At 49.1% G+C, this 14,565-nt stretch overlaps 1 long non-coding RNA gene across 1 annotated transcript; it reads right to left on the minus strand.

The window, feature by feature from the left end:
• Window positions 1–682: 682 nt before the first annotated feature.
• LOC129784411 (uncharacterized) lies at window positions 683–3,918 on the minus strand. Its single transcript, XR_008747123.1, has 2 exons — window positions 3,014–3,918; window positions 683–2,851 (listed from the first exon to the last, which is right to left on the minus strand). It is a non-coding gene; the product is annotated as an uncharacterized LOC129784411 (long non-coding RNA).
• Between the last annotated feature and the right edge of the window lie 10,647 nt (window positions 3,919–14,565).

Consider the following 14,565-nt stretch of genomic DNA (forward strand, 5'->3'; position numbering starts at 1 on the left):
ACGGGCCTGCCAGGTCACCTGGCGCAGGGGTCTGTCCCCTGGGAGCACGCACAGGCAGGTGACACCTGCTACACACTCTGGCACCTGCTGAGAGACCCCTACTGAGAAGCAACGGGGGGGGGCGGTTTATGGATTTGCAAATTATTCTGTATTTCTCTGCGGTCTCCCTCTGGAGTACGTTCCTGGCACGGGACCAAGCCCCAGCTCCAGCAGCAAGCGTGATTCATCCTGGCAGGCGGCGGTCTGGGAGGAGGAGGATCACCCGGGCTGGGAAGCCAACACCATGGCTTTCCTGCGTGCACTGTCTGCAGTGGCAGCAACAGCTGTTTCTCCTTGTAAAGTGGGAGGATTGAATTAGCGGCCCCATTGCCTGGATCTAGCTGTCCAGACCCCTGTGCGCCCTCATGGCTTCGCACCCTCACTCCCATCACATGCACACGAAGCAGCAACGCGCTGCCTACACGGCTGCCTGCACTCTGCCCTCTCTGTATGCCTCCTGAGCAGAGCTCCTGTCCCGAGTCTGCGCAGACCTCCGTCTTCTTTAGGCTGCAAGACTCTGGACCAACTCCTCGTGGATAAGCCCCTCTGAGGGACATCAAGGGGAATCAGAGGGCATTCTGCACAGGGAGGTGCAGGGGTCTCTCTCTGGATGTCAGTAAGAAAGGCATGACAGCAGGTAGTGTAATGATGATATTGCTTTATTAATAAGATAAAATAAGAAGAGGAATACAAAGATAAAGTAATTATTATGTCCTTTCAGATGCTGGGAACCCCACATACGTGCTGCATCGGTTGGCCTCCAGCTGAATAGCCACAGCACAGACTGCAGATTGCATCAGTGAGGGGATGGGTCTCCCTCCTGTAGCATGGTGCCTTTAACCTCACATGACAAAAAAAATCATATTATATTCTTCCGACAGGTAGGGACACTCTGTCTTTCAGGATGTCTGCCAGAGCACACCACCAGTGACACCAATATCCATCTCAGCATTTTCCCTCATGTTGCTGCGTACATGGGTCTGCAGCCTCCCCAGGACAGGCCCCAGTAAAGCAGACATGGCTTGCTCAATGTCACTAGCTCCTCAAATATAATGTCTTCCTCAAGGCTCCCAATAGGGAGAAGACCCTTATTTTTCTTTCTGTCAGACATGTCCTTTTCCGCTAAGTTTTTGTGCCTGCTAGTGATCACAGACTGAAGTCCGACCACAAAGGCTTTAGTTACCCTGTGTAATATTGATGATAAAAAATTGCTTCAGTGTGTTATTTTTCTTTTAAGGGGTGCCAGGTGGATATACTTGCAGGCCTAGCATGGACTCAGTACAGCAGTGACCTGTAAAGCACAGGTACACGTATTTCCTGGAGCACCTTGGGGATACTGAAATTGTGTCTGATGTGAACAACTATTTAGCAACAACTGTATCAAGACAATCAAGACTTCCTGTGTCTGCTTCCTTTGCCATCAGGGACAAAATAAAGCTCCTCGCAGTCTGACATGCCTGGGACCTGGAGAAAAGCACCCAAGCAGCTGTGTGGGAGAAGTCCCAGAGGCTGCAGGGGGAGATCCGATTCCCAGTCCTAGGGTTGCAAGCCATGCAAAGGCCAAGACACACATGATTGAGAGCATAACTAATATTTTTGGCGTTTGTCCCTAAGGCCACTTGGTAACCCACTCTTGGAAAACTTCTCATATTCTGCTTCCATTCTGCTGAAGTGTCTGATCCCCAATATCTGCACTCCTTCCACTCCTGCACAGCCAGTTTTCCAAACAGTTGGTGCTTTACTGCAGAGTGCTTTCATTTGAGATTCCCCATTCTGTGCCAAACCAGGAACTGGGGCAGGGTTGAGGGGAGAAAAGTCTTTTAAAAGCAGTATTTATATAATTCACTCAGATGCAGTCTTCTGTGGCACTAGGATGATCTCCAGAAAAGGGGGAATAGGCTGCAGATACTCCCCTTAGTTTGCCTGGGAGCCCAGAAGCAGATTTCCCCTTGTGCTGTGTTCGATTTCTGCAATATTGCCTGCACATAGGAACGGCTTTTTCTTCTGTGGGAAAGGAAGTGTCCCTGTTGAACACTTCTGGAACCTGACTTTATTTTTTCCTTCTTCTTCTTCTTCTTTTTTTAATTCATCTCCCACGCAGTTCCTTGCAGCTCTGTGCCTTATGACAGCAGGCAAGCCTTTGGGCGGCACGCCAGCGGTACGAACCAGCAGCGCTTCCTGCCAGAGCCAGGAAATCTCCGCTGCAGCTTGCGGTGCTGGGAGGCTGGCTGCTGCCCTCAGCGAGGCACGGCTCTCCCCACCCTTCCTGCCGGTGGGATGAGAGCTGCTGATATGCCCAAGGAGGGATTTACTGATCCAGTGTGCTCCCTTTTCCAGTTCACAAACTGTTCATCAGCAGCCTGCAACCATTTCGCGTTTATTTAATTTAATGAATGAGTTTCACTGAGAGGCGCTGCAAAAATTCCACATCTAAATCGGTATTTGCGTTTGTATTGGCATATTTCCTAAGGAACCTGAAATCATTTATGTTGCTTTATTGGCTGCCTGCTATAGCTAATTAACAACATGAATTAGCATGGAACAGTCCCAAATTCAGTTCTTGGAAAAGCACATAGTTTTTGTCCCTGAAATTAGAAGGCGTCAAATCACATACACAGCACAACATGTATGATACATATGATACATACATGTGTGATGCACATACACCAAATACAAACCTAAGCAATCAGAGATGAGAGCTTACTGACATTAATTCACTTCAAATCATTGTTCAGACTACTTGAGAGACAAACATGCATTCAGTGACCTTGCAGAGCATGCAGTTCCTCAGCTGATGCGACACAGAAAGCTCCTGAAATAAATGATGACTAAATCCTTACCAAAGAAACACGTAAAAAGGATGGGTTAGAGAGTTACCCAGATGAACCCCAATAGCCACCAAGAATATAGGAAAGGATCACATCACTTACTTCTTCTGGTGGAGTAACAAGTAGTAAGGCTAATTAAGAAATACCCGAGCAAGGCTTTCGTGAAAGGTCTGTTCCCGAGGAAGACTCCAGCTCCTGGAGGAGCCATTGCAGAGCAGCCCTGAAGCCAGCCAGGGGATGTGGGGGGTGATATCATGGGTATGTGCAGACAAAGCTCGTGTCAGCAAGAAGGAGACTTGCAGCCCCTGCGGGAGACCTCGCCAGCGGGAGGCAGAGCACCAAAGGGAGGGCCAGGAGGGTGAATGCAGTGGTCGGCGTGATACAGGGCTGGGACAGGCTCTGTATTAAAAGTGTCTCTGCCAGTTCCTTGGAAACAACCGAGAACTGAAAGCATCAAAGAAATAAAGCTGTTGCCAGCTGGAGGAACAATAGGCGAGCCAGAGCTATCTTTAGCTCACGGGATTAAATTCAAATTGCAAATGCAAAGGCCTGGAAGAAAAGGCCTTCCTGCACTACCGAGCGCCAGCGTCAGTGCACAGCACAGCACAGCACCAACAAGCATCCGCAGCTTCTTTGTCATCCGCTGTCATAACCTTACCCAAAGGAAGGGTAAAAGGAGAGACAGAGGGGAGGGGGAGCCCATCCCTGCCTCATGGCAGCTCTCCCAAAAGACCAGATTTTCCCCTGGGAGGGATGCTCCCAGGAGTGTGCCGTGCCTCAGCAGAAGTCTTGCAGACTCCAGCATCGGTAACTGTCCAGCTACAGCCACACAGACCTCAGCGCCTGCTGGTTTTCCCTGCTTCTTGTTCAAGGAGGGGGGAGCAGGCAGCAGCTGGATGTACAGGCAGTCAGCACAGCCTCCTGCAAAATCATCAGGCCTCCAGGACAGCAGTGTGGGGCTTGGTTCATCTGTGATTCTGAATTTGATGAGAGATGATAAAAATTGACCCCATGTACTGTTTTCCTCTGACACCTTCAGGCTGGGTGGTAGCTCGTGGCTCTGAATCTCTGGCCTACTGACAGCTCCCGAGGGTCCCTCTCAGCACAGCAGAAGAAAGCAAGTCCTCAGCAGCGGTTTTCAGGCTTTTCCCCTTCATCAGAAATTCTGTACAGACTGAAAATTAAAGAAGTTCAGCACAGCTCTGTGGCAACCGGGACATAGAGGAGGACTGTTGGGAACACATCCCTGCTGCCAGCCTCTGAAAGGGGGTGTTGATGTGCAACCCTAAGCCAGATTTGGCTAGTTTAGGTTGCATTAAGGGACACATTGTCTTGCCTTTAAGACACTTTAAGATGTTGTCTTAAAGCATCATCTCACTTTAAGACGTTGCTAGAGTGTGCTAGCTAAGGGGCTGACAGCTCACTTAGGTCTGACAGCGCACATCAGGCTGGCTGGCCATGGGGGTACATCTGCACCATGCCCTCCAGATAGCTAAGCTCACTCCCAGCCAGCTCCCACTGCTCCTGGCTGCCAGCGTGACCGATAACCCTGCCGTGGAGCACAGGGCAGTCCCGGCAGAGCTCTGGGCTGCCGCAGCTATGCCGCTACCTGACTTCATTCATTTATAGCCATCCCCGGTGGCTGCAGAGGGCTGGGGAGCAGGGGCTGAACCCACAGGGCTGCAGGCAGCACTGCCAGTTCCTGCTCACACAGCAACTTGCACTCAACTAAGCACAGATTTTGAATCTGGCTCCTGCGGTATCAAATTGGGAAAAAAGCAAGCTGCAAGTTAGGGATTGCAGGCATGGCAAAGAGAGAGCAGGGGAGGCTGTTGCCTGATAACTTGCCTAATGAATTGCAGGCTTCTAAGCTGGTTTGTTCGGCTGGGGAAATCCAACAAACACCTCACACCCAAGCGCGAGGAAATTGGTTTAATAGTCTCGATGCCTGTAATGAAACACCACCAGGGAGCAGAGGTCCCAGCTCTCACCTCCATGTGCAGTTTTCATGTTATAAAAAAAGCCAACTTCTCTATGATTCCACCAAGTGTTTCGAGGTGTTGTTTTAGAGACACAACAACAATTTTTAATAACAGCGTAAATGACAGTCACAGAAGATCAAGCATGTAGCCGTCCAGCTAGGGCTATGTGCAAAGCCTGCCAGCAGTGCAGTGATTTTTAACTCTGTGCTGCAGTCATCTGCCTTTTTATGTTTGTTATTTTGTTTTTAGGCAGCCGATTAGTGGTATCTGGAGGGCATTTGCTACTCAAATACTCAGCCTGAATGTGCGTGAAAGGAAGGGCTTGAACAAGTGGCTGGGCTTTTTTAGGAGGAAGAAAAAGGAATTCCTGCTGGCTGCTGCAGCGCTAGAGCTGGGGGAGAAGGCAAGGAAAGGAAAACCTCCACCCCAGCCCTGCTTGCCGAGGGAGGGGAGCGGTGCAAGGAAAGCCTCTCTGCGGTGGGGCAAGCTGCAGCTGTGGCGACGTGCTGGCACGGCCTCCGTCCTTGGACCGCCAAGGCAGATGTGCCAGCACACAGCGGGTTAACAGCTAAGTTATAACTTCAGCTGTTAAAATTCATGAGGTGTAAAATACAAATTGCACGTGGTGGATGAGCTGTCTTTAAAGTTTATATATTACTTTCCCCCGCCCTGCTCTGGTTCAAACCTCTGTTGGCACAAGCTAATTAGAGCTCACCAAAGGGGGAAGCGCGGCCGTGGTGGGGCGGCGCAGGTTAGGGGGGAGGTCAGCCAGGGCCCCTCCAGACCCTGTTTATAGATGTTTGGCTCCGGGAAGCCAGGGGAAACCCACGTCCTCCACATGCATGAACAATCTCAGATCAGAATTAATCGTTTACTCTCTCTTCTTCCTCTTTCAGACTTCTCAGTTTGAAAGATACAAAGCACTGCCTTTGAAGTTTATGCTCTTTTGTTTGATTATTCCCACAGCTCGATTTAAATGATTTTCCTATTAAAAAAAAAAACCAACCCAAAACAAAAAAACAGCAAAATATTTAAAAATAGTTCCCATATCAGTAAAGGTTTTGCATGGGGTTTTTTCAACAAACTCCAATCTCATTTTTTATGTGGACCATACAGCTTGGCACACTACACCTTCCAGTAGCAAGCTTTTTGCATTTTTTCTTACACTGTTGCCCTCTCCTCAGTACCACTACTTTCACCATCCTAGGGAGAGGAGGAGTAAGTGGAAAAAGGGCAGGTACTGACATGCATATGGGAGTACCACCCCCATCTGTGAGGATTTCTCCATGCCCTAGGTGACCCTATGTATTCTCACTCCGAATTCAGTCCCTGAGGGGGGTTTACTTACATAGTTCTTTCCCCACCCAAGGACTTAGGGATCAGAGATTCAGTACAGAAAAAAAATATGTAAATATCCAGAGCACGGAGAATGAGCATCAGCTTATGCATAGCTGACTGAATTGAACACAAACAATGATTGAGAATAGGATGGGTTGGAAGAGGAAATTTAAATATTTATCCTAAACGCTCTTTCTTTGCATTTCTTGAAATAAATTACTCCCAGCAATTGCAGGCAGAGATTGTTGATTAATTCCAGCAAAGGCAGAGAGACGGGAAAAATTACTGTACATCGTCTATTTCTGAGTTTCAGACGGCGCTTTTCATTTTTCTTTGTAGTCTTTGTGATTGGGCTTTTTGACTCCAGGGTGATTTGTGGGTGGTTTGCAGAGGAGTTTGCTGCTCACGTCATATGTACAGATATAGATAGTGAAGCACCGTCACACGTACAGTATGAGTAGGAAGCGCTTTTCATCCAGGGGGGGTGGAAACACAGGTTATTAACCTGGCCAGAAGGTACTGGGTTGAGCAGCACAGATGCCCTAAAGAGCTATCTGCTGAGAGGCACCTGTGCCGGGGCCACTTGCACCCGATCGCTCTCAGCCACCAGAAAAAGCAGTGAGCACTGGGAGGAGAAACCAGGATGCTGTTACAGCTGGTTGAGCCACGGCTGACATAAATGTCCCGGGGCCACTGGCAATTGGACATAAATTAGAACAGTTGTGAAGCTGCTTTGGTTTATACCCGGGCGTCGGTCCAGCTCCAGCTGCCTCAGCAGCGGAGGAAGGTCTTAAAGCAGCCTGTCCTTTCTTGCATGCCTGGCCCAGCACTGCACACAGGCTGTCTGAGCAAAGGGGCCTCGCCATCCCACGTGAGTGTTACTTCTCCCTCGGCCAAAACGGGACCACTTGTGTTACGGTAGCAAACCACAGACTGGTTGTGCTGATATCTCAGTGGCTTTAGGGAGGCTGCAGCAGTTAGCCTGGTCTAAGGTGTATGGGATGTCTCAAGTAAGGCGCTGTGAATTCACTCAGTGAGGGAAATTGTCCACACAGCTATGGGAAAAGGTGGTTTGTCATTTTTTTCCAGCCTCAGGAGTCGGAGCTGAGTTTTGCACGCCCTCTGAAATTGAGTGAGCAGCTGCACTGCAATGCACGTAATGAAAGACTAAAACGGCTTAAAAAACACTGCCATGCGGCTAATCCCTCTGAAACCTGGAGAAAGTCTGAGCTGAGGTCTCACTTGGCCGCTCCCTCCATGCCCCATGCCCGCTCCCGCGCTTCCCTGTGCACGCATCAGTCCAGCTGTGGGGCAGCAGCTGTGCTGCATGCAGCACGCTTGGCAGAGGCAGGCAGCACTGCCAGCACTGCCTGTGACAGCCGCTCCCCAGCACAGCCGGTGTCTGCGGTCCCTGCTCCCTCTGCGAGGGGATTTTCTCATGTGCCAGCTCATGCTGGGCACTGAACCACCCCTTGTGTGACCTGCAGCAGGACCTCCATGTGCAGCCATGTCAGCTGTGAACACCCAGCAATGCCTCTGAGAGCAGCCAAAAACCATGGCAGAAAATCGGTCCCTGACCCCGAAGCCCTGCAAGGTGGCCGTGCAGCCCAGGGCGCTGAGGCTTACCCTGAGCAGGCACAGGCTGCGTGGCTCTCCACACTGCTTTAAGCAGTGCCTGAGGGGCCGGGGACCAGGCAGGACAATGACCTCACTGAGGGTGCTGCAGGGCCTCCCCTCTGCCTCCCTCCTTGGGGCTTGGCCCAAGCGCCTCAGGTTCATGCATTGCCTGCAAGGGAGCTGAGCCAGAGGCTGAATTTGACTTCCATGAGATCTGAAGCTCCAGCAGAGGACATCAGAGGGGCTCCGCAAATTCAGAAATCCATTGCAAACCAGAGGCATGAGCAATAGAGCAGGTACATTTTGCTGGCAGCTCTGCTAGCTGGCTTATAGATAAGTGGCGGCACATACCATGGCTGACCCAGAGGATGGATGGAAGGGAAATGAGCACCTTGCTTTTCTCTGTTGTCACTGGGATTCAACAAAAGCTTCACTACCATTTGCATTCAAGCCTTTGCAAGCAGTGCCATTGTACATAGGGGGTCTGCAGGCAGTAACACAGTGCACGGTGACACAGATAAAATTGTGTCCCAATAGCTGAGACTTTGCAGTATGAAACATATTCCCCACACTCCCACGAAATATTATTGCCTCTTCAGTTAATGCAGGTGTCTCATTGGTTTCTCTGTTTAAAGGTATTTCTAATGTTTCCCTCTGATCTAGTTTTCTTTCTTGTAATCAGCGAGAGTGAGACCCTGGGGTCTGCTGGAAATCCAGTCAGAGTCTTCTCTGCATCTGTGGATACCCTGTGAGGTGTGAAAGACCACCCTGCCCACTTACACCAACCGATGTCCATAGGGCAGCAATTCCTTGCAAAGCTGTCTACAGCACCTTGCAGAAGGGAAGTCTTTGTTTTGGCCACAGCTTTGGAACCCCTGTGGTTACATTAGCAGCATGTTAGGGCTAGAGCATTATTTTCTTCATTCTTCAGTCGTTGTCTTGGTGCTTCTAATAAACAGACGGATAGACCAGAGAGGTGATCAAAATGTCCCTGCGCTGGATACCAGCCCGATAACTTGACATCAGGCAGCAATAACATATAATAAGCCAGTCTCCCTGGCCTCTGCCTCCACTCAAAAGCCACACTGTATGTTGAGTTAGCCAACATGGACAGCCTGCTGTCAGCACAGGCTGAGTTCTTCCACCTTCCTCACAGCTAGTTGTGTCTCACCCCAGACCCACAGTCACTGTCTCCTCCAGTGGAGCAAGGGTTAGACACCAAGCATTAGGAAACTAAAGCATAAAGCATTAGGAAGCCCTCAAAAGATCTCCATAAAGGGAGCTGTGGCCACAGTAGCTGTCCAGTTAACAGGTTGGAAAGGAAGACCTATTTCTCTGGCCAGAGAACCTTCACTACCACATTGGGCCAAGACCGTGCTAGCTGCGGCTGTGGGGTGGCAGGCAGGGGGTGCTAGACATGTCTGGGCTCCAGTGCCACATGAGCTCAAGTGTGTGGCATCAAGCACAGCATTTTGAGAAAGCAGATCTGGCTGCCCAGGCTGCTGGAACCAGCACCCAGTGGAAAAGGTGCCCAGCACCGCTGGGGAGCCAGCGGTCACTGCCTCCCCATCAGCGCTCCTCTAACATCCAGTGTTGGGAAGGCTGAGTTCTGTTAGCACCGGGACTTAAGAGAAACAAGAGGCTATTAAACCGTTAGCAGAGCCTGGGGGAAAAGAGTCTTGCTGGTTCAAGGTACACAGAGGGATTCTAAAACCCAGGCTTAAGAATAAAAAGCAAAAAAAGATTGCTCGGAGGCAGTGCTTTTCAAGAAACCTGCAATGTAGTGACCACCTGAGGTTAATCCAGGCAGAGTGGGTGGCAGGCATAAGGAATTACTTGATTGCGGGGGATGGACCAGCTGAATAAGGGATTTACTTGTGAGAAGGGCAGAAAAGGAGGGCTGGAGGAGTAAGCAACTTGGTGGTGAGCCTTTTCACAGCAAGTGATTAACTGCAGTTTCTAATGAGCAAAGAGAGACTAAAGCTGACTGCTTTTTTAAAGCCATTTCGATAACATTGGCCCCGATGTAATAAGCTATTTGTTTGTGCCTACTGGCAGGGACAGCAAGTCGCTGCTGAACATAATCCTCTAGACCTGGTGCCGTCAGCTCGTTTAGATGTGTCAGCGACAGCATCCAAAAGGGCCCAGGCCCCATCACAACAACCATCCCAAGCACTATTTAAATCCCTCGTGCTCTTTTGTGCTCTTTCTCTCTCTTTCTGCCTTCTCTTTACGCTATTCTTCTCCCTCCCCAAGCGTCAGCGGGGCTGCTTCCCAGCCCTGTGCCCCTGGGCTAGCTGGGAGGCTCAGGGTGGGCTGGCCCACAGCCGGGGATCCCCAGACGACCTTCGAATCACAACCCTGCCAGTTCACTGAGCTGCCCTTTCTGATAAGCGTCACTGCTGGTGAAAGCAGGCAGATTATTGATGGGGGGGCACAAGGGGGGGCAGAGGGCTGGGGAGCTGGTGGGAGGGGGAGGGGGATCAGCCTGCCTGCCCTGGATAGTTGAGGAGGTTTGCTGGCTCCTTTGCGATGAGGGGTACTTGTGGGAATCTGTGTTTCTCTGATAATTTTGATGAGTACACAGGCTTTCTTAAAATAGCATGAAAACATCACGCAACAGCGCAATTAAATGCAACCCAAAGAACAGGCTGCACACAGCACTGAACTCGCAGCCCCAGCCGAGCCCTTTTGACCAGGAACACAATGCTCCTTTAAAGCCACAGATTCACAAATAAACACCACTTTTCTTATAAACTCCACTTGCTGCTTCGATGCCAAATCATTCCTTTTGCAAAAGTACTCAAGATCACCCACAAACTCAAAAATCCCAAAGCCCTGCCTGATCTCCCAGCATGTCAGAGCTGTTAACATCACGGTGCGTGCAGGGAGCCTTGGTGAGACAGAGGTGCTTGGGCAAAATCACCAGCAAGCAGAGGGTCCACTTTTATCCCTCTTCCAGGGGCACAGATGAGAAGACTGCTTGTGTTTTGCCTGAAACGCTGATGCTGGGTCATGTCAGAGGCTGGGTGGCTCTGGAGAGGGTGGACATTGGGAGTGGCAGTAGATTATTTTTATTAGCTATTATTTATATTACTGTAATTCCTTCTCCCAGCAGTTTCTGCAGCCCTTGCCTCTGGATACATGCCATCTCTGGCAGGCAGGTGTGACAAAACTCTTAGGAGATGGAGGTTTTTGTGTGAGAAGGGGCACGCTCAGTTTTCTTCTCTGAATTTGCTACCTGGATTCCCTGTTGCAAAACAGAAAGTCAATTGGTTGTGTGCCTCTCAGTTCAAAATCTGCTAAAGGCATGCAAAATACACCATGCTGCTATCTGTACACTTGAATATACAGTGCCTGATTTGCCTGAAGACTTTGCATGTACACTCACACATAATCTCTGACTCTGTAAATTGCCCATAGGTCCCACTCTTGCTCTAGCTCTCTTGATAGTTCCTGGTATATCCCTCTCTTCCCCAAGGGCTCCCCCTTTTTTGTCTGAGTCCCCCCTACACTTCATTCCCCACGCTGCTGGGATGAAGGATCACTTCATTTTAGAGACTTCCAGCTTCACCATGCTGGTGGACCCCCAATCTGCAGGACCTCCGTGAAAAAGGGCAACTGCAAAACAGCGTGCTGAGTGCCGCCTTCTCAGGGCAAGTTGGCTGAACTTGTCCCCCAGGCTCAAGGCAGGGCAGCAGGCAGGAGACTTTATGCTTTTAAAGGCAGTTTCATCTAAAAAAATGATTTGGATTTAGTGCTGTTTAATCCCATGGCCGTGGCCAGAGAGAAAAGCACAGGCAATGCCATGCCCATCGAGAGACCTCACGAGGGAATTACCGATGTCCCTCAGAGCTGGCAGCCTGGATATAAATAGGCCTGCCCAACAGCTGCTGGGTCTCCACCCTTTTTTCCTTGCATGAACTTGTGGTTCCTGTTAAAGACGCAGGATTATTTGAGGTCTGGCTGGAAAAGAGCAGATGTTCTGCAAATGACACCGAAAGCCCCGTGCCTTACGGAGGCACAGACCTCCCAGGGCTCTTCCCTTGCACACGCTAGCTGGCAGGGAGGGTTTGCAATAGGGACAGACTTCCTTCTCCTGAAAAACCAATTTTCCCACAGCAAATTCTCATTAACAAAGTCCCACTCCTATAGTTATTTTTAAAATGAGGTGGAAAAAACAGGCTGAAGTTTCATGTTTGTCTGTTCAGCTGTGGAGAATAATGTAAAATAACAAGAAAGCCTGTTTCTCTGGCTATGCCTCCCCCCCTCTCAGCAAAAGATCCTCACTTCAAATGGAAAATATAAACCTCCCCCCACCTACTTGCATTATTTTTTTCCCCCTGAAAATCTTTTTCTTCCACATTTCCAAAGCATTGTCCAATTAATTACTTCTAGACTGCATCTCGCAGCATGGCTGAGCAATAATGAACGAATCCTTGTGGCTTACATGCTGGTGGCTTTTTTTTTAAAAAAAGACTGTTAATCAGCTGAATGAGCACAGGGGCAAATCTTATTGAACTCGAGCATTAAGCAGAGAGCCCAGAGCAGCACCGAGAGCAGAGCGTGGCTGCAGCCCGCTCAGTCTGGCCTGCGGCAGGAGCCTTCCCTCGAGTGGGTCCCTGGAGAAGAACGAGTAGGCACTACCTCATGCACATTGCAGCCACTCCTAGGCTGCTTGGCAGGCAGGTGAAATGGTTTGTAAAACATTACCGTTTTCTCTCTCTCCCACCCTCTCCTTTTTAAAGCCCCATTTTTCAAGCTGAGTGATTCCAACGAAAGTAATTTTCATATGTTCCCCCTCCTCCACCAGTGCAAGGAAAGATGCAGCAAAACTTCAGCTCTACCCGCAAAAATCATGAAGCAAAAGTTGTGCTTTCCCTCCAATGACATTATTTCTTTTTCATTGCAAATATTTTGGGACCAGCATTCTCTTTTACTCTCTGTACAGCATTAAACAGTGAGATCATCAGCGTGCTCTCTATCTCCTACCGCAGTCTGAATAATAAGGAGTAATAACAATTCCCATTCCATCTTCTGGTCCTGTTTCTGAGCAGAATGGATGCAGGCTTCTGTGAAGCACAGAGCTCTTTGTTCCTACCTTCCCTTGAGGTCTCTAACAATAAGATCCTTTAACATCGCTTTACTACATACTTCAAGTGCCTTTTCTCCTAAGCACCTCCTGCCTCTGTATACCTGTCTCACTCCTGTTACAGACTTTTGTTTTTTTTAATTACTTAACTGTATACTCTTAAGGCACAATTTATTAATATTTTGACAGTTAGCAACATGCCTCTCACCCAGAAAATGCCTCAAAGCCCTGTACAATTCTACTTACAGATTGCATCTTCCTTAATCTGATCAGTGGCTGTACTGGGCTAGTAAGGAATTCTCTACTTGGGGTGAATACTGGCAATTCTTTAGCAAAGAAATTTCCCACTCCTTGCTAAAATTTCAACACTCTGCAAATGTTGACCAGTGTATGGGTTGAAGATGACCAGCTTGTGACAATATTGTCACATTTTCCTCCTCTCAATATTGCAATTTCAGTAGATTTTTCTGCCAGCTCCAGAAAAAAATGCAGCCAGCTCTGATCAGCAGTGAATCACCTGGCCCACACATCAAGCATTGCATCCTCCAGGGTGGAATGCAGCATGAGACGTTATGCAAAATTAATTAGTATTGCACAGGCTGATTAAAAGCACTTCCTAGGGCAACAGGCTGCTTCTGCCTCTCTCTCTCTCTCTTTCTAAAAAGAGAGCATAAGTTTCCCCAAAAACTGACCAATACAAAACAAACCTGTGACTTGGGTGAGAGGTTTGTACCAGCTGCTGTTAAAGTTGATCTCCACCTGACAAATGATAGCTCTCCCAAAAACCATAGCCATTTTACTTCAAGAAACTGTGATCTTTCCCATGTTTCTTGCACTAACTGGACATGATAATAGCAAGCCTTGGACCTACAGTTTGAGAAATTTCTGGTATTGTCTGTGAGTGTCACAATCACGTTATCATCCATAATTGGCAGTGTACAGAGGAACTTCTTGGGGCCCTTCTAGCTCACCATGGTCTGTCCCTTCTGCTTTGGCCAGGCTTGATGCTGTGCAGGGAGTACAAATGTGGCTTGATTGGATTAAGGCCTTTATTTCTGTGAGGTCTGCTACTATTCACCAAGGTTTAATTAAATTTGTGACCTCCAAGTGGTCAGGGAATGTGTGTCAAGTCAGGCACGTAGGAAAACTGATTCATTCTGCGAAAGCTTTGGAGGTGGACAATGCCATTTGAATCTTTCATGATACTGATACCAAGAAAAGGGCCACAGCATCAAGTATTATGCTTTTGCTGAGCCTCTGGGACAAAGGTTTGAGCTGGGAAGGTTCAGGAGTCCGGGTGAAGGCAAATTTCCCTTTTTATCCCTCTCTAGTTCCTACTACTTAGCTGGTCCAGTTATACTGGGGCAGTGAAACCCTTCCTGAGAGACTGCATCCCCTGGCAAAACTTGTGGAGTGTTTGGCACTGGGGGACTTGGTACGGCCTCTCCCCTCCCTCACACCCCAACCCCCAGACACTTCCTTGGGGCAGTCCCCTCCCTCACCCACTCTGCTCAGTCTCCTGCCTGCCCCAGGGCTCTGCCCTGCTCCAGTGCTTTGTGGAGAAGAAAAGGAGCAACACAGGCCACGTTCTGTGCAGATAAGGTCTTCCTATTGCTGGAGACAGAAGCATAATAGTCTGCAGTGGAGACCAACACACAAAGCAGAGCAC

This window comes from Falco peregrinus, chromosome 4 (genome assembly GCF_023634155.1).
Source record: "Falco peregrinus isolate bFalPer1 chromosome 4, bFalPer1.pri, whole genome shotgun sequence".
NCBI lineage: Eukaryota > Metazoa > Chordata > Aves > Falconiformes > Falconidae > Falco > Falco peregrinus.